This window comes from Callithrix jacchus, chromosome 12 (genome assembly GCF_049354715.1).
Source record: "Callithrix jacchus isolate 240 chromosome 12, calJac240_pri, whole genome shotgun sequence".
Lineage (NCBI taxonomy): Eukaryota > Metazoa > Chordata > Mammalia > Primates > Cebidae > Callithrix > Callithrix jacchus.
Window position 1 is genome coordinate 116,842,772 of NC_133513.1, and position 21,556 is coordinate 116,864,327.

At 46.7% G+C, this 21,556-nt stretch overlaps 1 long non-coding RNA gene across 1 annotated transcript; it reads left to right on the forward strand.

Moving 5' to 3' along the window:
• The first annotated feature begins 62 nt into the window (after positions 1-62).
• On the forward strand, positions 63-20,900 carry LOC118146421 (uncharacterized). The gene is made up of 5 exons (XR_004732224.3): positions 63-267; positions 16,633-16,744; positions 17,500-17,639; positions 18,385-18,527; positions 19,864-20,900. It is a non-coding gene; the product is annotated as an uncharacterized LOC118146421 (long non-coding RNA).
• The last annotated feature ends 656 nt before the right edge of the window (positions 20,901-21,556 follow it).

A 21,556-nucleotide genomic window follows, 5' to 3' on the forward strand; every position in this document is an offset into this window, starting at 1 on the left:
CTCTGTGACATCATCAATCACCCTCTACCCCAGCCCCCACCCCAGCCCCCTCGCTTCTTTCTGCAGGTTACACCACCCCCAACCTGGACCCTATCCAATAGGCTCGTGGTCCCTGATGGTCCTGGACCACTGATTTGAGGCCTTTCTGCTTCCTTTGATTCAGTCTTTGGCAGAGCCCCAGCAGCAGGAGTCCTTGATGGCACCTGGCCCTTTCTAGTCACCGACAAGGGAAACCTGAGAAACCATTCTCAGAAATGGAACTAAATTGTGAGTGAATCTGTCCCCATCTGGAGAAGAGAGGAAGATTTGGGGCAGCAACAAAGGCTCCTTTGATTTCCGTTAATTAACTACTTTGGACTCTGGGGTCTGGAGTGGCTTTCGTTTGACACACAAAGAATCCGGGGCAAGGATGATACCCACGCACAGGGTGTCTGCACTGGAAAGGGCTCCGTGTATTTACCTGTAGGGCAATTCAATTAAAACTCAAGAAAGGGGTAAATCTATGAGATTAGTTCCAGGAACAATGGCGCCAATTGTGGCTGGCTCTCACAATCCTTACGAAAGCAGATGTTAAACAAATATTTTGATGGCTCCAATCAGCCCCAGTGTGAATCTCCTGTTTTTGTTTTTCATTATCTGTGGAGATGGGAATTCTGCAGTCTTCATCAGTAGCCCTCTTTGGTGACCTATTTAAAATTGGTGATCTATTTAAAAGACTCCATAGAGAGAAGTTGATTGTAAATATGATGGAGGGGCGCTATTCATTAATATAGAACATTCTGGGTTTGCCCACTCCACTGTTGCTCCTCCCCATTCTCGGAAGCACCCTCCATTACTGGAGAGGTTTCTTGGACGTTTGTGGCAGGCTAAGGAGGAAGAGGAGAGGTAGAGGGGGAAAGGTGTATAGGCTGGGGGCTCGAGGGTAATATTGCTGGGAGGACCCTCAAAGGAAGCCACTGGAGTCTTCTAGATGTTTGGAAGAGAGGCGTAGTTGAGCAGCTGCAGTGTGTGAGAAACGACGACAGGAAGGAAAAGGAATTTAAGAAGTGTTGTTTTGGGCCCCATATTCCCTTCATGAATGTATGTATGCATGTATGTAGGAATGACTGTCGGAAGAAATGTACGCAGAGAAGTTGAAATGCTGTAATAAAATTTTGGTCGCCAGACCACACTCATTTGACCATGATGCCATTCAGAGACTGAACCACTTGGGACCCAGCTTCACTAGGGTGACACGTACCTACCTACAGACTGATTTGGCGATTTTTCCGTTAAATTGTTGTTTTGTTTTTAATGAAGGAAAAATATTTATAATATCCCAATGTTTAAAACTTGGGATATTATAATGATACTGATATAGAAATAGATAAAATGGAGAGAACTTCATAAAACTTTAGAATTTGAGCAGCATCCAAACTTGCCTTCGAAATGGGATCATCACCTCTCCTCTTCCTGCCTTTCCTTTCCCCACCTGGCACGGATGCCAGGTTCTTCGAGGTAGAAGGCACACCTGTGCTGCTCATGTGGGAGCCCCAGGGCCATTGATTGGCATGGAGTAGGCCTTCAGTGTGTATTTGTTTAGTGATAAAAGGAAGGAATCAAAGAAATGTCAGTTTCCCAATGGCTGCAATTCTAGGACCGCTTAAAAGAAGATGAAGCCCATCTTGTTTCCACATGAGGATCTCTGAAAGCAAGTTTTTGAGCAGCTCAGATCTGAAGTCCTGTCCTGTGGACCAGATGCTGTGAGGACTTCCTTGCTGTGGCTCTTGACTCTATTTTTACAAAGCAATCAGGTTGCATTTATAATATTGGTCAAACTGAGGCAAGTAATAAAATTCAAGTGGTAGGCATGGAATCATTTCATTTGAGCATTTGTAGTTCCACATTTTTCAAATGGCCATGTGGCTATATATAGGCACAATGAAAGAATTATGACCTTTGGCTAACTTTACTGAGTAAGGCAATAAAGTATAGTTGAAGTATATAGTGCCTTTTGATTTTGTTGGGGAGGGAATGTCATTATAGGGTGAATTATTCTATTTCATTGAAATAGACTAGAGTCATAGCATTCTACAGAGAAGGAAAACTCCCGGGCTTAGCCCATGAACCTTGGAAGGGGAAGGGCAGGCAGTCCAGGGAGAGAGTTGTTCATGCACTTAGGGGTCCCTGAGAAAAGGAATTTTATGTCTGCTTAGCTGGGTCACTTTGCTTCTCTGAGCCTCAAACTTCTCTGTAAACATGGAGAATTAAGTTACCTGACTTAAGTTACCATGACTTCTTTATGTCATGATTGTGTGGATCGTTAAGAAGAAGTACCTTACAGTATTTTGTAGACTCTGAAGTACGATGCAAATCTTTCTCCTATTCTGTTAGCTTAAAGCAACTCTACCTCGGAGGCCTAGAATGTGCAACATATATGGCTGCATGAAAAGATAAATCTTAATATTTATTTTAAGGGTCAATAATACAGAATTTGTTAGCTACATAATCATTATTTACCTACAATTGCAGATGACTTTATGAGGATAATGACTCTTGGGTAATTGCTTTGTCATAGCAAGATATCCACACACTTACAGCCAACCATGTGAATTACAGCTTTTGAGTCTCACAATTGCAGAGCAGCGTGAAGGCTACCAGAGAGGTTGAGATATAATTGCTAATTGCCAAACAGTGCACTGAGACTTTGTTTATTTTCATCATGCCAGTTTAACGGCAGGATGAAAAGTGAGTAGTGTAATTTGGCATGCTTTGCATATGTCTAAGTGAAGACAGCCCCAGACTTCTCTGAGTTGGTGTTTCAATAGAACATTTCCCAACTCGAGATGCAAACACATAAAATGGGAGACATGATGGCAGATGGAATGGCCTGGACGTTTCCTCTTGAATTAGTGCCTGCTTCATCTAAGGTCCTCAGAGAAGGGTCAGCATGGAGGTCACAACCCTAATGAAGAGTGTTGGGATCAATACGGGCAGGGATCGTGGACTCACATTCAAGCCGATACGTATCGATTCAACTCCTTGTGAAGAAAAAGCCAGCCCTGGAGTGGGGCTGACACTGGAACTTGTTTCCACCACTTATGAATTGTGTGACCCAGGCCCTGTTACTTCCCTCTGATCTTTGGTTTCCCCATCAGTAGAATGGGAAAGATATTAACAGAAGCTCCTTTGGAGGCCGTAGTGAGCTGGAAGTGAGCTAAATGAGATGATGCAGGCTAAGCGCTTGGAGCAGCACCTGGCACGCAGGCAGAAGGCTGGCCGCAGTGTCATTGGTGCCCATCTGGTGTGACCTGTGCTGACGCCTTCTTAGACTAATTCCTTAGGTCAGTGTTTCCTGGAAGCCCACCCATCTCACAGGAGTCCTCACATGTTTGATGTGCTGCTGACCTGTACTAACTCTATAGAGCTAATGCTCTATTAGCTTAAAATGATCCTGCCTTGGGGGCTGGAAGATCCTTCTCCTTCATGTTGCCAAATCCTTCATCTCCTGAGAACCTGTCATCTACTGCACGTGAGAGGACTTTGTATCTGAGCTTCCCTGATGCTCAAGGGATATTCCCAGAAACACTTTACTTTATATATATATATATTTTGTTGTTGTTGTTGCGTTTTAGGTTTGGGGGTACATGTGAAGAACATACAAGATTGTTGCATAGGTACATACATGGCAATATGGTTTGCTGCCTTCCTCCCCATCACCTATATCTGGCATTTCTCCCCATGTTATCCCTCCCCAACACCCCACCCCTCACTGTCCCTCCCCTAGTTCTCCCCCACAGACCTCAGTGTGTGATGTTCCCCTCCCTGTGTCCATGTGTTCTCATTGTTCAACACCCGCCTACGAGTGAGAACATGCGGTGTTTGATTTTCACGAATGACACTTAGCTCACAGGGTTTTTATGCAAATGTTCTCAGTTTTTGAGCCTGGCTCTGCCTGGGCTCCAGCCCTCCCTTGCTAGAAACTCTCTGTCCACGAGGACTTACTCTTGTACTCTTAAGTCACTGCCTTCTTCCTTCCATGGAAATCTCTTTTTACTTGCCAGGCTCCCCATGCATTCCAGCCTCCCATGGAGCTGTTTTTACCGTATCCAACCTGCAGATTCATGAGCCACTTCCAATCCACATGGGTGATTTCACAAGTATATTCACCAGCAACTCAGATTTGCACAAATAAGACCTTGCCCTGAGGCTGGGTGTGGTGGCTCATACCTGTAATTCCATCACTTTGAGAGGCCAAAGCAGGAGGATTGCTTGAGCGCAGGAATTCAAGACCAGTCCTGGCAACATAGCAAGATCCTGCCTCTACCAAAATAATAATAATTATTATTACTACTATTATTAGCTGGGCATAGTGGCATATGCCTGTAGTCCCAGCTACTTGAGAGGCTGAGGCAAGAGGACTGCTGGGGCTCAGGAGGTCAAGGCTGCAGTGAGCTGTGTTTGTACCACTGTCCCCCAGCCTGGGTGACAGAGAGACCTGTCTCAAAAAACAAAACAGGAAAACCAACGTTTCTCTGGATGCTCAGAACTTCACCTTCTCAGTCGCTGTTCTGTATTTCAACATCCCAGCCCAGCTAATACCTTTCTTTAGAGACCGCTGTCATGTCTGAACTCCCCTGCCCCAAAGCCTTCACACGTGTCTTCTCGGTAGCCAGACAGAAGTTCTTTCTGAGAACTTCCAACACTACCGCTTATGGCAAGGGCCTTCTAGATTCTTCCCTCAGGAACAGTCCTGGGAAAATCTCAAGGGAAATTGAGTTGCACAGTTGACATTTCCATTGCAATTCAGATTTCTAGTTCTTCTAAAACCATAGTCCCAAGAGGTTTTTAATCCATAGAAAATAACTTGGGAAGCAAAGCGGGGAAAAAGTGTTTTTGATGGAAGACAGGAACGAGCTGGTTCTAGGCGGAAGCACTTCTCGGGTAGCAGCCCTGTGTCAGGGGTCTGTTTGGTAAAGTATTCTCTGATCCATTTTTGTGACTGTCAGGAGATACCCCCTCACAATTCTGCCCATCACAGGCCTTGAAAACACAATCTGTGGGGACAAATGGAAGCGGGTGCATTCTGAATGTTTGTCTTTTTAGCATAAATGCGTGATGATTGGCCGCATTCAGTTCATCTTAGTGACTTTAAAGCCAAGGGTAGAAAAAATACACTATCAAAGCAAAAAAGGCCAACGGGCGTTGGTGCACAAATTTAATACTGGAAGAATGAGTAATTTTCTCTTTCTTCGTTTTTTTCCGATATGAAAAAAATAAAAGACTTTCTATTCCAGGTAAAGTTTTGAAATCTCTTTGCTAAAAGACCATAATTTCCTAAGCAAGTTGGACCCTCTGATAACTTAGAAGTTCTGTGTATTGTTTTGCTGATCAGTGTATCTGGTGAGAAGGAAGGATCTGGGGAAGCAGCTCCAGACTCAGGACCCAGGTCTAAATTCCTAGTCCTCCACTTTTACATGACCTTGAGTGAGTTGCTGATAGTCTTAGCCTCAGTTTCCACATCTCTGAAATGGGTAGAATAATAGTTTCCTTGAAGTGACAGTGTGGGGCTGTGTATGAAAGCCCAGGATAGATGCTCAGGAAATGTTATCCTCTTTCTCATCTTCTTTTCCCTACCTACCTCCCTAATGTTATTCTCTCTCTCATCTCCCTCTCTTCCCTCCCACTCTTCCCTACCTCTCTTCCCCCACTCCCTCCCTCCCTTTTTGGAGTACGTTTGCAGAGGAGGAGGCACGGGGGAGAACAGTAAGTTATTTGAAGATCTGGGGAAACAGGAAAGCTTGAACAACTGAAAAATGTTTCTTGGAGTGTGGTTTCAGGACACTCCCGTCAGAGGTAACAGAGGTTACCTCTGTTAAATGCAAGGTTCTGAAACCAAGCCTTGGGGGCATGCCTTGGGAATCTGTATTTTAAAGTGACGGGAATCCCAGATGATGGATGCTTACAAATGGCCTTTGCCTTTCTTTCTTCAGACAGAATCCTAGTTTTGGCCACTCCTCCTGACAAAAAAGAAACTCAATGGTAAATCCTGATTGGTCTAAACAGATCAAGAATCCCTAGACCCCTTGCCAGTGCCAGGGGGTGGGGGGCAGATTTCTTTGTCCTTTGAAAATCACTGCTGTGGTTTAAATGTATGTGTTCCCTCCAAAATTCATGTTGAAATGTAAATTCCAATGCAATGGTATGAAGAGGTGATTAGGCCATGATTAAGAGGATCAGGCCATCCTTGTAAGTAAACTGATGCTGTTATAAAGGAGGCTTCATACTTCATTCACCCCTTTTTGACCTTTCGTCACTTCTGCCCTGTGAGGACACAATATTCTTCCCCTCCAGAGCATACGGCACCAAGGCACCAACTTGGAAGTAGAGTGCAGCTCTCACCAGACACCCAACCTGTGACTGTGTTGATCTCGTACTTCCTGACCTCCAGAACTGGGAGAAACACATTTCTGTTGTTTATAAATTGCCCAGTCTCAGGTATTTTCTTAAAGCATCACAAACAGACCAAGACAATCACTTAGAGGCGAAATCCTCTCTTCCACTAAGTGCATTGTGTCTGTGTGTGGTGGCTGGAACTGGAGCAGCCACACTGCAACCCAGGGACCAGCCAAGAGCAAGGCCGAGAGCGTTATCACTGATGTGCCAGGTGTGTCTTTGTTGTCTTGAGAAATCATTTTAATAGAGATCATTTGTCACATAAAATTTGCTATTTTAAAGTGTACAATTCAGTGACTTTAGTATATTCACTGGCAACATTGGGCAACTGTCGCTACTAATTCCAGAACATTTATATCACCCTGAAAAGAAACCCGTACCTATTATTAATTACTCTTAATTTTTCCCTTTTCCAGCGTCTGGCAACCAGTCATCTGCTTTCTGCCTCTGTGGACTTGCCTATTCTAGACATTTCATACAAATGGAATCAGACAGTATGTGGTTTTCTGTGTCTGCCTTCTTTTGCTTAGCATCATGTTAATAAGATTCATCCACCTTGTGGCATGTCAGGACTTCATTACTTTTGGGAGGTGCATAGTATTCCATTGTGTGGATATATAGGTGTGTATATACACATAATACATGCATATATATACACATACATACAGCATATATATATATATACACACACACACACACACACACATATACATACATACACACCACACATGTCCATTCATCAGTTAATGGACATTTGGGTGGTTTACACATTTTGGCTACTATAAATTACGCTGCTAGGCCCATTTGTATAGAAGTTTCTCAGAGGACAGATGTCTTCGATTCTTTTGATGTATACATCAGGTGGTTCTTGTCCTTCTAAACTTTGAGTGGTCTGGCAGAATGATTCAGAGGTAAATCATTGGAGTTTGACCCTTGGGAACAATTCCTGGCTTTTGCACTTACTGGCTGGGGGACTCTGGACTACTGTTTACTACTGGTTACTGCTCCCCACCCCCACCCGCTGTGCCTCGATTCTTTATCTGTCAGATAGCGATGAGAAATACATTGTCTCCACAGGATCACAGTAAGGATTAAATAAGTTAATTTATTACTATTCCTTAAAACCCCGCGTGGCACATAATAGGTGTCCATTAAATGTTAGCTGTTGTTATTAATGCTATACCCACACGCCAGAAGGAGCTCACCGCGACTCTCCTGATGAATTTATTCTTATCTGCTTCTGGGGAGCCAAGGTCCGAGGTAGAAATCCTTCTTTAAAAACAGCAGCATGGTCTCCACTGGCCCCTTATCGTGGTCCAAACGTGAAATGCACGCTGGTCAAACAGAAGAGCGGCCAGTGCCACTTCCCAGTTTCCTCACTTTCTGCACTTTGGGATAATTATTGAAAATATGAGCTTGTTCTTTCCATAAAAAACCCAAGCCCAATCTGCTTCACTGTTTAGTAGCTGAAATTATTGCGAAGTTTTTGTTCATTTTGGGGTCATAACCTCTTAATTTCCCTAGACTTCTCTATATGTGTGATGTCTTTTCAGCTTCTTGTGTACAAAGGTCAGCGTTTTAAAGACTAGTAATGACACGAGTCCCTCCCTCTTCTCTCCACCCTGAATGCCAACCAGCATGAGGGCTCATCTGCCTTTAATTCTGTAGCTTAGTCACGGCCTCAAGTGAGAAATATGAGACTAAGCTATGGCCTTGGGAGTGGGCCACAGTCCTCTGTTTCAAGCATTCCCCAAACGTCATAATTAATGTGTTATAATTAATAACTAGCACTGCCCCAGCTTGAGCTGAAGTTCATATACTGGTCCCAGAGGGCACATGCATCTCAGTAGAGCTACAGTTCCTGGGCCCGTAGTTCAAGACACCCTTTGTGTTAATGAAGAACCTCCTCGCACAGGCCTGGAACCCTGAGGCTGAGAGGGGATTTGATTTAGCCACATGAGGGGGGTATGCCTGAGAGGTCTCACTCAGATTTCTAACTGACCTTTGCAAACACCTTGCTTCTGAAGACTTGAGGTACCCCAGCAAGAGGACCCCAATCCTGACTTCCCAGCTCTGGGTCTGTGTCTAAGTTTCTACGGCCAGTGTTGTTAAGAACCCAGGCCTAGGCATCAAACAGAGGTAGATGCAGATCCTGCCTCCCGGCTTTTAGCTGTGTGATCAAGGGCAAATCCCTTCACCTCTCTGAGCCTAGTGTCTTCACCTGTAAAATAGAAAAGAAACAACACAGTCATACCCAGTTGCTTTGTGGATCAAACAGAACAAGAGAAAGTGCTTGGCAGAGTCCCTTGGTCAGTTCTAAACAAAAATTAGCAGCTGTCCCTGCCATCCTCCTGCTCTTCATCACCCTGGCCCAGGCTCTACTGCCCGCCCTCAGCTCACCAGCCTGCATTCTTCAAGTCTGCTCCTACCCCTCTGTTTTCCCATAAAAACAACACCGATTCTGTTCCCTCGCAGGGGGCTGACAAGTGTCCCCGACTTGTCCTGTCCCTCACCATGCTCAGGACCAGGAATAGAAGTGCAGCTGAGTTTCTTCAACCTGGAAACCAGTGAAGAGCGAGCTTCCTCTGGCTATGAGAAAGAACCCTTAGCCGGGTAGCAGGGAGGAAGGGGAGGGGTGTGGCACAGCTTTGGCTGATAAAGGGGCAGGTTGGTTGAAAGGTGGACAGGAGAAGTAAGGCGTAAAGGGAGTAGTAAAAAGCCAAATCGAGCGAACTTCAGCTGAGGTCCTGACCTCTGCCCGGATCGGCAGCCCCAGCTGGCGCTCTCGCTTCTCCAGGGGCCTCCCTTTACCCCTGCTGCTCGGCACGTGTCTACAGCTCAGTGGACAGGCAGTGATGGGCCTACCCGACTTTGCCCAAGTTCTTGGGTCCAGTGCTCATGACCGCTGTCTCCCATCTGGGTCCAGAATGAAACCGCTGGCTGCTGCCAGCTTCCTGCAAATTCCAGGGTTTTGTTTAAGGGGAAGAAATGTATTCAGATCTTACTACGGGCTTTCCTTGCTCTGTCAGCTACAAAATAAATTAGACAGGTCAAACGTTGTAGATTTAATCTCACTGTGAACTGAAAACATAGTAGCTCTCCTTGCCATCGGAGAATCTGCGAGCGCTTGGTGACCCCCCGGTGAACCGGAGGGGCCAGGCCTGCCGGCAGGTGCAGCTGGAGCAAACTCAATGTGACATTCACCGCGATCCTTTGTGCCCTGCTGAGAACTGCTGGGGAGCGTTTGGAACTGAATACTCAAGGGCTTTCCCTCACCGTCTCACAATTACCTGGGCAAGGTACAAAAAAGGGAGAAATTGAGAGAGAGACAAGAGGAGGAGGAGGGGGAGCAGCTAAGGGAGAAGGGGTAGATTCCGCCGTGGTTTGGAGGAAGCCATGGCAGGTCCAGTGAAAGGCGGAGATTGGTGCAGGAACCAGTGGGAGAGGAACGGGTGATGGAAACAGTGTTTGATAGAAACAGTTTTCTCTCCATTCTCTGGCAACGCGGAGGGCTGCGTGCCTGTTCCACTGGTTTGAAGAGCAGGCTGGTGAGAGACCCTACATGTGTGGGTAGTCAAGGGGGCATTGACTTGGTGGGCACAGGCCTGATGAGCCCTATGGATTCAGGGTATCTGCGGGCCATCAGCTGGTCCCCAGTGGGCTAGCTGCAGTGATTTGGTGCACCTAGCAGGAACAGTGAGTCTGCTGAGGCCCTGCATCCTTCATAGGCTCTTTGTATGGGATAAGGCAGGGAGCCGAGGACTCCCTTCCCCCACCCTTGACAGCCATTCCACAAGTGATCCTTAGAAGATGTCCCCTTCAGGTGTCTGAACAGGGATGTCTGCTGGGGTTGGCATTTGGAAAGGGCACTGAGGATTCAAAGCATTGTTATGAACTGGCCTGTGCCCAGTTTGATTCTGATCAGACAAGCCTCATCTATGGGGAGGGCAATAGTGACAGAGATAAAGCCTACTTTGAATCATGGCAAAGGTCAGGGTTTAAGAGATTCAAGGCCCCAGGCTGGACTGGGCATGGTGGCTCACACTTGGAATCCCAGCACTTTGGGAGGCCCAGGTGGAAGGATAGCTTAGGCTTAAGAATTGGAGAACAGCCTGGGCAACATAGTAAGACCACATCTCTACAAAAAAAAATTTTTAATTAGCTGAGTGTGGTGGTGCACACCTGTGGTCCCTGATATTCAGGAGGCTGAGGCAGGAGGGTCACTTGAGCCCAGGAGTTTGAGGTTATAGTGAGCTATGATTGCACCACTGAACTCCAGCCTGGAGACTGTCTCAAAAAAAAAAAAATGTGCAAGGCTACATCAACTTTCAGGGGTGGGGTGGGATGATTAGGGTTTGTAGGAGTCATGGGATTAGGAGAGAAGGGACTGGAACACATTTAGAGGTCCACTTTGGGAAGCCACTGGGAAGGCCTGATCCCCTATTGTCTCTTCCGCTCATGCCTCTGGTTTCACCACCAGTATCTTTGCAATGTTGACAGCAGGAGCAGCTCCTGTCCGTGTACTCGTTGTGCCTGAAATCCCACCATCACTGGAGATTTGATGGCACAGAGGAGAGCATGGGGCCACAGGTCTTGCCTGCACGGTATCTCCAACCAGGCAGTAACCTACGAAGTCAGGACCCAGGCTTGGCTTAACTTCGTGATCATCAGAGAGACAAAGGGTTGCGTTTTTAAAGGATTTCCCAGAAGCACAGAGGAAACCTCCTGTAATGCGGCCCGGTGCAGCTTGTCTTGCTATTTGAGTGAGCCCAAAGAGGAGGATAGGGAAAAGGGTACAGTCTAGGTCAAGAGGAGACGAGTCACAGGTTCATTCAACTAAAGTACTCACTGTGTGCCAGGCTCTGCTGGACTTGGGGAGGCTGAGGCCAATCAGACCTGCTCTAGAAGGGCTCATGAACAATCAGCGGTGTTGATAGCCTTGGAGCGCTTTTGGCAAACTTGCTGAACTTCCAGGAACTACCCTCCCAACCAGAGGCCAGCAGAGGAGCCTGGGTTGGGTGGGGCTGAATGACCTGCTGCCTGAGTCACTCAGCACCGAGATGGATCCACTGGCCACCCAACCTGGAGCCTGAGAGCAGCCACTTGTGCAGACAGCCTGGGTCTGGGAGGCCCAGCTCCATCACTAGCAATCTGTGCAAAACTCTTCTCATCATCTGAGGCCAGTTTCTGCTCAAGGGCCATGACTCAGAGCCATCTCTGGGCACCAGCCCTGACACCTGAGTCAGTCTGACCCTGTGGCAGTGGGTCTGCCCCTGCAGCCATCCCCAAGCCCTGAGGCAGTCTGGAGGGTGATTGGGCTATTCTGACACCTGGGACCAGCCCTCCAGCCTGCCACCTAAGTCCCAGGCAGGGTGGGAGGCCCAAGGCTCCTGGACATGCCTCATCTCTTTGGTATCACAAGAGCACTGTGAGGATTCATTTCCCAGTGACCACTCCACTATCAGATGGAAAAGGGCACCCTCTGGAAACTCCTCCATCCCTGGAAGATGATGGCTGCAAGGTGGGTGCAGGAGGGGTCATTCAGACAAGGCCCTAAGTTATCCTTGTCTCTCTCCTGCCCGTGGATGGTCCTTGGCTGCTGCTTGGAAGCATATCCTGGAGCCTTTAAGAGCAGAAGGTGAGGGCTCTGTGACTCCTGCTACTTCTAGAATCTCTGGGCTCACACATCTTCCTGGGTTGGGTCAGGGGCCAGAATGCATGGGCTGTGAATATATTGCTGGCCTATATTGCTTCCCATTCCCTTGGTGCCTGGCACAGAATTGAGGCTGTCTGCTGGCTGACACTGCCTTTTCCTTGCCAGGATGAGGGGTGAGGAAGGTGGTGCTGGTTGAAGTGGTCCTCTCCTCCTGGCCTGCACAGTCAGTGAGGAGGCAGCCTTCTCTCCTGGCCTAATCCTGGCTGGTTACTCACGACGTACAGGTGGGTTTGCTTGTCCTGGAGGCTCTGCAAAGCTGCCATCATCTTCATCGGGCTTTTCTTCTTGACTCTGGCTACTGGAGGTCCCCTGCCTTTTTTTCTAGGCACAGGGACTGAGTTACCATTTGAGGACTCACCAGCTTCCTCTGTGGGCAACTGATATGAAAGGAATGCAGGTCGAGTTTCTAGAATGTGCTGTCTTTGTCCTCCATCTCGGCACCTTGGTAGCACTCGAGAAAAAATGGAAACCATTAATTTCTGTGGTAGCAGATAACCCCAGTAAGTTGCAGAATTTGGTCATTCCCACAAGAATGTTTGACAGAATTGCTTGGGAGGGAGGGTAGCCATCAGACTGGAAGCGTCTGGAAGAATTTCATGGATACACCTGAGAAGACCCTCGAGGACAGGTGGGGTCCGCAGGTGCAGTGGAAGGCAGGCCACCTCTGTGGCTATAGCCTGAGAACAAGTTGCGTTCCCGGAGTGGCTGGTTGTTCCATTTGGAGCCACAGCCAAGGTGTAGAGATGTTGGAATGAGCATCCTGATCTTGCACTTCTTGTGCAGTGACATGCGGGAAGCAGACAAAGAATGAACACTGTGGGATAAAACGGGGTCTGGGTGCCAATTGTGGGCAGCATCAGTGCCAGGGTCAGAAGGAGTCAGAAGGCGGCCTCTCCTAAGTTCTCTGCTCATGGGAAGCCAGCTGAGATCTCTGAGGCTGTTGGGCCTTTTACTTTAGGAAAATTAATTAAAAGTCCGTACTTTGTCTCTTCTGGTTAACTTGAATTCCTTGTGGAGAGGACTTAGCTGAGATGACTCCACCTGGAATTCTTAGCTCTTGGGCCTCAGCACGGTTTCCTCTTCAACAATTATTCTTTCCACATCTTGGAATTTAGAAGGTGTCAAGATGTGACACTCATTCCCATCCCTCCCCCGCCCCTCAACCACCCTGTGCAGATCTAAGGCTAACAGGACCGTGGACCTTTTTTAAGGAACGATGCTGATCAAGGTGAGCCATTTTCTTCTATAAAGGGCAGAGAGTAAATATTCAAAGCCCTGTGGGCCATAGAGTTTCCGCCTTTACTACTGAACTCTGCCACTGCAGTGGGAAAGCCGTAAATATGCATGAATGAATGAGCGTGGCTGTCTTTTAGCAAAACTTTATTTATAAAAATAGGTGGTGATCCGGATTTGGCCGGCCTCTCATAGCCTGCCGACTGTGAGTGTAGACTGTAAAACAGCTTGGGTCCTAACCCTCTTTTCAAGCCACCTTACATCTTGGCTCCCACACTGGTCTGTCACTGGTCTTGCTGCCGAGATTCAGAGAGGGGGCTAATGCTGGCTACTCCTATCCCCCGAAGGGTGTCAAAGCTGATTACACCACCTTGACAAACCTACTGTCTTGGTCCAAGCGCCGACTGAGGAGTGAAATAGAAAGCTGAAACATGCCCAGAGATGTTGACTTTAAGGGCGCATTGAAGTGGCCTGGAGCTTCCATAACAAGGCCAGCACCTCCTGATCCAACTTCTCATCATCGCACAAAAGGCTATTTGTCAGAAATTCCTTCAGTGTCCACTGTTGACACTGCTGTCACTCTCTGCTCGAGAGTCCCTATCCCTGATGTGACAGACAGTTTAAAACATGCTTAGAAAGGCTGTCAGCCATCCTTTTGAGAAAAGCCCACCAGGACCCCGTTAAAAAACAGAGCTTGTAGCTGAAGCCGTTCTTGCCTTGATGACACATAGTAAGTGGCAGGTAATCCTCCTCCTAATCTCCTTGCTGCCCCACGAGGCTTATGGTAACTGATACCCCTGTGAATGCCAGGGAGTCTGATTGAGTTACCTGGAGAGGCCTGGGCTTCTTCCTGCTCCTTTCCTAATGGAATGTATTTAGATAAAGGCACCTTGAAGTTGGCCACAGTCTCCTGAGATGTTGCTCTAAAGGGAAAATTTGATTTTCCCTGAGCTGCAGCCGATATCACTTTTTGATTTTCCCTGAAGCATTTTACCCAACGCCTGGCCACTGCACACCTGTCTACAATTACAGCCTGGGGGGTGGGGCAGGGAGGACCCCTGGGGCTTAACTGCTTCCTATTGTGGCTGGAGCCTTTGATTCCAGGGTCAGAGCAACCCTTGCTGCTGGGGAATTTTACTTGCAAAATTCTTGACTTTTCCCACCACGCTCTGTAGCATGTACTGCTGCGGACACAAAGCTTTAATGGACCCGTTGGGATTGGAAGACTGAGTGGTTTGATTCAGTCATTTGTGAGCTTGTCCCTGCTTCCTGGAGCCTCTCACTGGAGACATGGAAGGCAGCCTTGTGGAGCAGAAAGAGCCCTGGATTGGTCCTGCCCTCTCCCCTCTGTATGACTGACTTTGTGGGTGACCTTGACCTGGTCCCTTCCCTTGGCCCATTTGTGAAACAGGGCAGCTTGGTTAATAGATCACTCAGGTTTAGGGGTGCCAGACCTGCCAAGCCCAACCTGAATTTCAAATGAACAATGAATAATTTTTCTCGTCTAAATTATGCTCCTTGCAATATCAGAGACGCACTTTTACTAAGATGTTATTTATCCAAAATACAAATTTAACTGGTGATTCTATATTTCACTTTCCTCATTCATGTTGCTTCTACCTCAAGTACTTGCTGAATCCATACTTTGAGATATGTATTTTTGGTTTTGCTATCCAGTGGCTTTGGTAGCCACAGGCAAGAGATAAGTGTGAAATGTCTGGATAATTCTGGAAATTTACCTTCCCTAACCTGGACTCAAGCCCAAACCCATGTCTTTGGAAACACTGTGTCATGACAGTGTCTTCAGTGCCTGGGACCAGGTAGATGCTCTGTGAGTACTGGCTGAATGAATGAATGGATGGCACATTTCAACCTTTGCTTGACCTTTGCATAATACATAGTCCCATTTAGCAGAGCTACCAGGTCTTTCTGACACATGCCCCATCCTTACCAGGGCACTTTGCCTTTGTTCAAGATAGTTCCTGCTCTAGGAGCCCACTTTCCTCAGATAGGGGCAGTGTTGCACAGTGGGCAGAATCATGAGCACCGGAGCCAAATGGTTTGGGCTTGATTCCTGCTTCTACCACTGTGTACCTTTGGAGAATTTCTTTCAATTCTCTGTGCCTCTGTTTTCTCATCTATGAAAGGGAGTAAACAATAAAACCTAATAAGACAGTTTTGAGGAACAGATGAGATCATGCATGGATGTCATTATTATTTAGAATCATAATGGTTCTTATGAGATTCCATCTGCAAATCCTAATCCCAACCATTCTACAAAGACCACCTCCTCCATGAAGCCCTCAGTGATTATCCTCTTCCCTATTCCACAGGTTAAAAAAAAAAATCTCTCCCCTTAGTGCTTTGGATACAAATGAACCGTGGCTATTTCTTCCCTGTCCTATAGATCATATATTTGTGGGAAGGATCACTTGGGTGTTTACTCATTGTCTGGTGCACAGAGGAGGCCCAAGGCATCTATGTTGAATGAGTGTAGTAATAAATCAATTAAGACACGCATTTGCTATGTAGGAAAAAATTCCCAGGCAAGTTAGGGTACAGCATCATTATCATACCTAGGAGGTGATTTTATCTGATTCTCTCACCAACTAGCTGGGAGATTTGTGCAAGGAAAGAGGGAGGCCCCCATGTAGAATCCCCCCATGCAGATGGTGCCTACAGGGTCAGTCATGAAGGGACACGGCTTGGTGGGGGAGAGAAAATAGCAGATTGAGTCCAACAGATGCAGGTGAAAACCCGTTCTATCCTTTACAGCAGAGCACCTCCAGAACCTTCCTTTTCCTCTTATGTGAAAAGGGGTTTGGGAAGCTTCCTTTTAGGAATAGATGGGGGAGGGCTCGGGTATGGGAGAGAGATGAGCACCGACAAAGGGCTGAGCATAAAGGTGCTGATATGGTTTGGCTGTGTCCCCACCCAAATCTCATCATGAATTGTAGCTCCCACTATTCCCATGTGTTGTGAGAGGAGCCTGGTGGGAGGTGACTGAATTATGGGGATGGATGTTTCCTGCACTGTTCTCATGATAGTGAATGAGCCACATGAGATCTGATGGTTTTAATACTGAGAGTTTCCCTGCACAAGCTCTCTTTGCCTGCCGCCATCCATGTAAGATGTGACTTGCTCCTCCTTGCCTTCTGCCATGGTTGGGAGGCCTCCCCAGCTACGTGGAACTGTAAGTCTGTTAAACCTCTTTTTCTTACCAGTCTTGGGTATGTCTTTATTGGCAGTGTGAAAACAGACGAATCCAGGTGCTCTACAAATGTTTAACTGTCCAGCATTGGCGAGGCCTCTGTGATACTGGGCCTGGGGGTCAGTTCATGTCTGAGCACAGACTAGAAGGTGGGTCTGCAGCTGAGAGTCCTGATTCCATTAGGCAAGGATGTCATTATCCCAAAGGGTAAGGAAAACATGAAGCCCCAGCTCAGGTCCTGCAAGATGAGGACAGAGAAGAGGGAACATCTCAAAGTCACTGCCTCCCTTGTCCACACAGGTGCAGACTCAGAGGCCTAGGAGTGGAGACTCCAGCAAATTCTCCCTCCCCACTATGCTTCTCCCATGGCTCTGAGCCTGATATATGGTGTGCACATTCCCTACCCCACCAGCTACACACCCCAAGGATAAAGGTCATTCTGAGCTTCAGCGGTTTGAGCTAGTAAAGATTTTTATAAAAACTCACTGTCTTGATTTGTGTTCAAGTACTTTAAAGTTCACATATTTCTTCTTTGAACTTTGCTGGCTGCAGTCATTTCATCTGCAATCAGCCTGGATTGGTTCTGCTTATTCAGAGCCCATCAATTACCGAGAACTGGACTGGAGCTCACGCTGCCCATTCACTGGCTTTGCCCCAGGCTAGCCGATTTATCTGACATTTAATAAGGAGTTTTAGATTTTGCAGCTTATCAGGAGAGCACTTCGTGAGTGCGGGTGAGCTGGTGCATCGCAAATGAGTGGGCTGCTCAGGGATCTTTCTCCTCTTCAACCCGCTCTTTGTCACGCAACATTGCTCTGACCGTTAGGGTCTCCATCCTCCTTCTTCTGCTTCTCTCGTGCCTTTTTTTCTTTTTCTAAAATTGTTTTATGGTTGACATTTTAAGATCCTTCTCATGTTAAGAACCCAACCATGGGGAGAATCCGAAATCAAGCTCCGACATAGAGAAACTGTGGAATTGCAAATCAAGATGAGGAAGCTCTGTGTAATAATGAAAGTTCAAGTCAACCAGTAATGACCGTGGAGGTGAGGAAGACGAGATCTCTGCCCGAAAGGACAGGGCACTGTGGGGTGGGAGAGCTGACACGGCATAAATCATTCAGTCCCAGGCCAGCTGAGCTGAATGCTCTCAGAGAGGCATAAATAGAGCATAATGGGAATTTTCGGGGTAGGGGAGAGATTGATAATCTTGGTTCCTGCCTTTTAGTTGTGTCTTAGACAATGAATGCACATTCACACATTCGACCAAGTAAGGAACGCTGATGTTTTATTAAGCTGCTTTATGGTTTCCTCTGAATAATAAGACTAATGTATTAAACTTGTTTCTCCCTTATGATGGTAAATTCCATTTTCCTGGGCATATTTTTAATGTTTATCCTGCCTAACTTGGGTTCCCATCATTAAATCCTCCTTATGACAAAAGCTTCACTAAACATAAGAACACAGGTTGGACTGAGAAATCTGTGCTCTGGTCATCTGGAGTATTTTTGTGGGAAGAAGTTAATTCTTGCTACTTTCAACGCCATTCCTAGGGTTTTCTTCCCTGGGATTTTCATTAATATTTCAGGTCTTTTTACTCCCAAGTTCAATGTGTGTTTTCATATTGGTATATGAAAATATTTTTACTACCCTCAACAGTGGTGGCTATCCTTTTTTTTTTTTTTAATTTAGAAACTGAATTCCAGGTTCTTCCACATGTTGCTATTATTATCTTTCTCTTCTGTAGCTTCTGCAAAATTGGCCCCCAAGATGTTCTCCTTCTGTCTTCTAGGGAGGTGGTTAAACATGCAGGGTCTCAGCAACTGAGATTCTGATCAGTAGGGCCAAGATGGAGCCGTGGTGGGTCCTATGCACGGAAAAGTCAGGGGACAAGCTCTGCTTATTATGCCTGGACAGCCCCATACAACCCCCAAGGTCAGTGCTGACTCCTGCAGAGGTCTCCCCAGTAAGTGTCAGATCTGTGGGTACAGCAGCTGCTGCAAAGCCCCCTTGGATAGCCCCCAAACCCACCCATGCCTAAAGGCAAACTCATCCTCTTCCCCAAGTCTTGTCTGCCCCATATACACCATCTCTGTGGGCATCACCTATGACACAAACCCCCACCTTCTCTACCATCCAGTCAGCTACTAAATCCTGAGATTCCATCTCAAAAAACATCTCATGCCTTCTGTTCACCTCTGTGTCCATTGCTGCTCCCCTGGAGTAGGCTGTCAGCATCTCTAACTTCAGCTGGTCAAAGTTCCCCACCCCACTCTTGCTTGGCTTACTTAATTCTCTACGCTAGAGGCAGAGGGATGTTCCTGTTTTCTAAACGTCCAATTCAGTCTTGCCATTTGTCAACCCAGTGGCTCCCATCGCACTTCAGATGGAGAGCTCCTCTCCATCACGGCTCGGAGGACCCTCATGCTGTCCGTCTCCAGCATTCCTATTCTCCCCTCTCACTGTGCTTCATCTCCCCTTCCTTACCTGGCACCCTGGGTTTCTTCCAGGACCTCACACTGCTGTGTACTCACACCTCTAGACCTTGCATCTGTTACCTCCCTGACCTAGCATGAAGTCCCCCTGCTTTACCTGCAAAGGAAACATCCCTTTCTTGTCTGAGAATCATGTCCCACCTCCCTAGGTCAGCTCCCCAGCTCCTGTCCTGGAGCAGCCTGTTTTGCCCTTAATATAGCACCTGCCCTCCATTATCAAAATTGCCTGTTGGCCTGGCCATTATCACTGGACCACACCCTACAAAGGCAGGGCCTATTGGTCTGGTTCTCAGTGATGCCAACAACCCTGTCATATGGGTTGAATCATATACACATGCTTTTTTTCTTTTTTTTTGAGCTGGATTTTCCTTCTTGTTGCCCAGGCTGAAGAGCAATGGCATGATCTTGATTGACTGTGACCTCTGCCTTCCAGGTTCAAGCGGTTTTCCTGCCTCAGCCTCCTGAGTAGCTGGAATTACAGGCATGCACCACCACACCCAGCTAATTTTTTTTTGTATTTTTAGTAGAGACAGGGTTTCTCCACATTGGTCAGGCTGGTCTCGAACTCCCAACCTCAGGTGATCCGCCTGCCCCGGCCTCCTAAAGTGCTGGGATTACAGGCATGACCTACCACACCCAGCCAACTTGCTGATTTTTGACCAACCGTTTTGAGCAACCACCTATAAAAATGACTGTTTCGTCTGGCTTAACGTAATACCTGTCATTCATAAATCTCAGTCAAATGAGAACATAAACATAGTATTTCTTTGTTTCAGTGAGAACGTCTTTGATTGTCCATGAAGCCAAAGTCTCTTAAATGGTGTGGACTTTTGAATGTACATGTCAGCTGGTTGCACGAGACTCACATATGGGTGTTAAAGATCCAACCGAATTCTTTTAAGATCCATGTTCAATATCACATCTCCCATCCCCTCGGATCAGAGTTCCCCACATGAGCAGCATCAGAAACTCCACTGAAGCGGGGCAGAGGAATCGTTTGAGGAGAATCTCAGAGAGGACTCATCTGCTTTCGTAGAACTTATACCACGAGATTAAATGTTCAGGGGATAATATTTCACAAGTTACATGTTTGCTTATGGAATATTTTTCCTCTAGTGAAAATATGATTTGTAAATAATTAGAAACACATTCAAACTTTTTATTTTCAAGATTAAACATTCCCAGTGGCCACAGTGGTCTAGGGAGATTTATTTGACTTCCAAAGATAAGTAATAAATTGCCTAGTTTCAGTTGCCTTTCTTGCCCTATTCCATTTGCTGATAACGTGTAGATCAGTGGAAGCATTTTTTCCCCTCAGATCTTAGTTAGCAAGAGGCTGCCATCTATAGATCCTTGACCCAATTACACACTGGTTTCAGAGACTGAAACAACAGGGGCATTGTAGGCCTTTAAAAGAGTTTTATACCTTTTAACTCTGAGGATTAGGGCTTTAGGTTTTTGATAGGCTTTTATATCTTAATTTGCTTTATTTCGCAAAGAAGCTCAAAGTGCTTATTGTAAGAAAGACATAAGAGTTGTCAAGCTTCCCTTTGTGCAGATGGAGAAACTAAGACCTACAGATGTCGGAGGACTTGCTGCCTGGTGTCATCCAGGACGTCGGGGCAGAGCTAGGACTTATACCCAAGCTGAATGTTTATTTCCCAGGCATCTCTGCCTTCCTGATTCAGTGAAACAAGGCTCTCTTGGCAGAGGGGTGCCAGCACCCACAAATGGAGTCCAGCCCAAGGTTGATGCCATAGAAGCTGAGTTTCCTCACCAACGCTATGAGAAGGTCTTCCATTTTGGAATTTTCCTTCTTTTTTTTTTTTTTTGGAAAGGGAGTCTTGCTCCGTTGCCCAGAATGGAGTGCAATAGCGCAGTCTCAGCTCACTGCAACTTCTGCCTTCCGGGTTCAGACATTTCTCCCTGCCTCAGCCTCCCAAGTAGCTGGGATTACAGGAGCCTGCCACCACACCTGGCTAGTTTTTGTATTTTTAGTAGAGATGCGGTTTTGCCATGTTGGCCAGGCTCGTCTCGAACTCCTGACTCAGGTGATCCACCTCGGCCTCCCAAAGTGCTGAAATTACAGGCATGAGCCACTGTGCCTGGCCAGAATTTTCCTTCTTTATAGCAGTAAGTGACTCTCCTTAGTTCTTTAGGGAAAAATAATGATGATAATGAAAATAACAGTAATAATTGTGGGGGGAACAGAGTTTATAATTAGTATTGTATTCATGAAACACTTTTGCATTTAGCAACAATATTATGGAAATAGCAATAAAGTTGTCTGCTTCTAATTAAGACAAAGTGGGAGGACCACACAACTTTAAAACTGTGTGTCCTACAGAAGCAAAGGGGTTTGGGAGCTCCCAGCTGCCCTGAAGTTTAAATCCACTATCCTGCCGGAGTAGAAATGCCTGCTCCCCACTTGCTCCGAAATGCCAGGCTCATCAGCAAAGGCCCACTTGT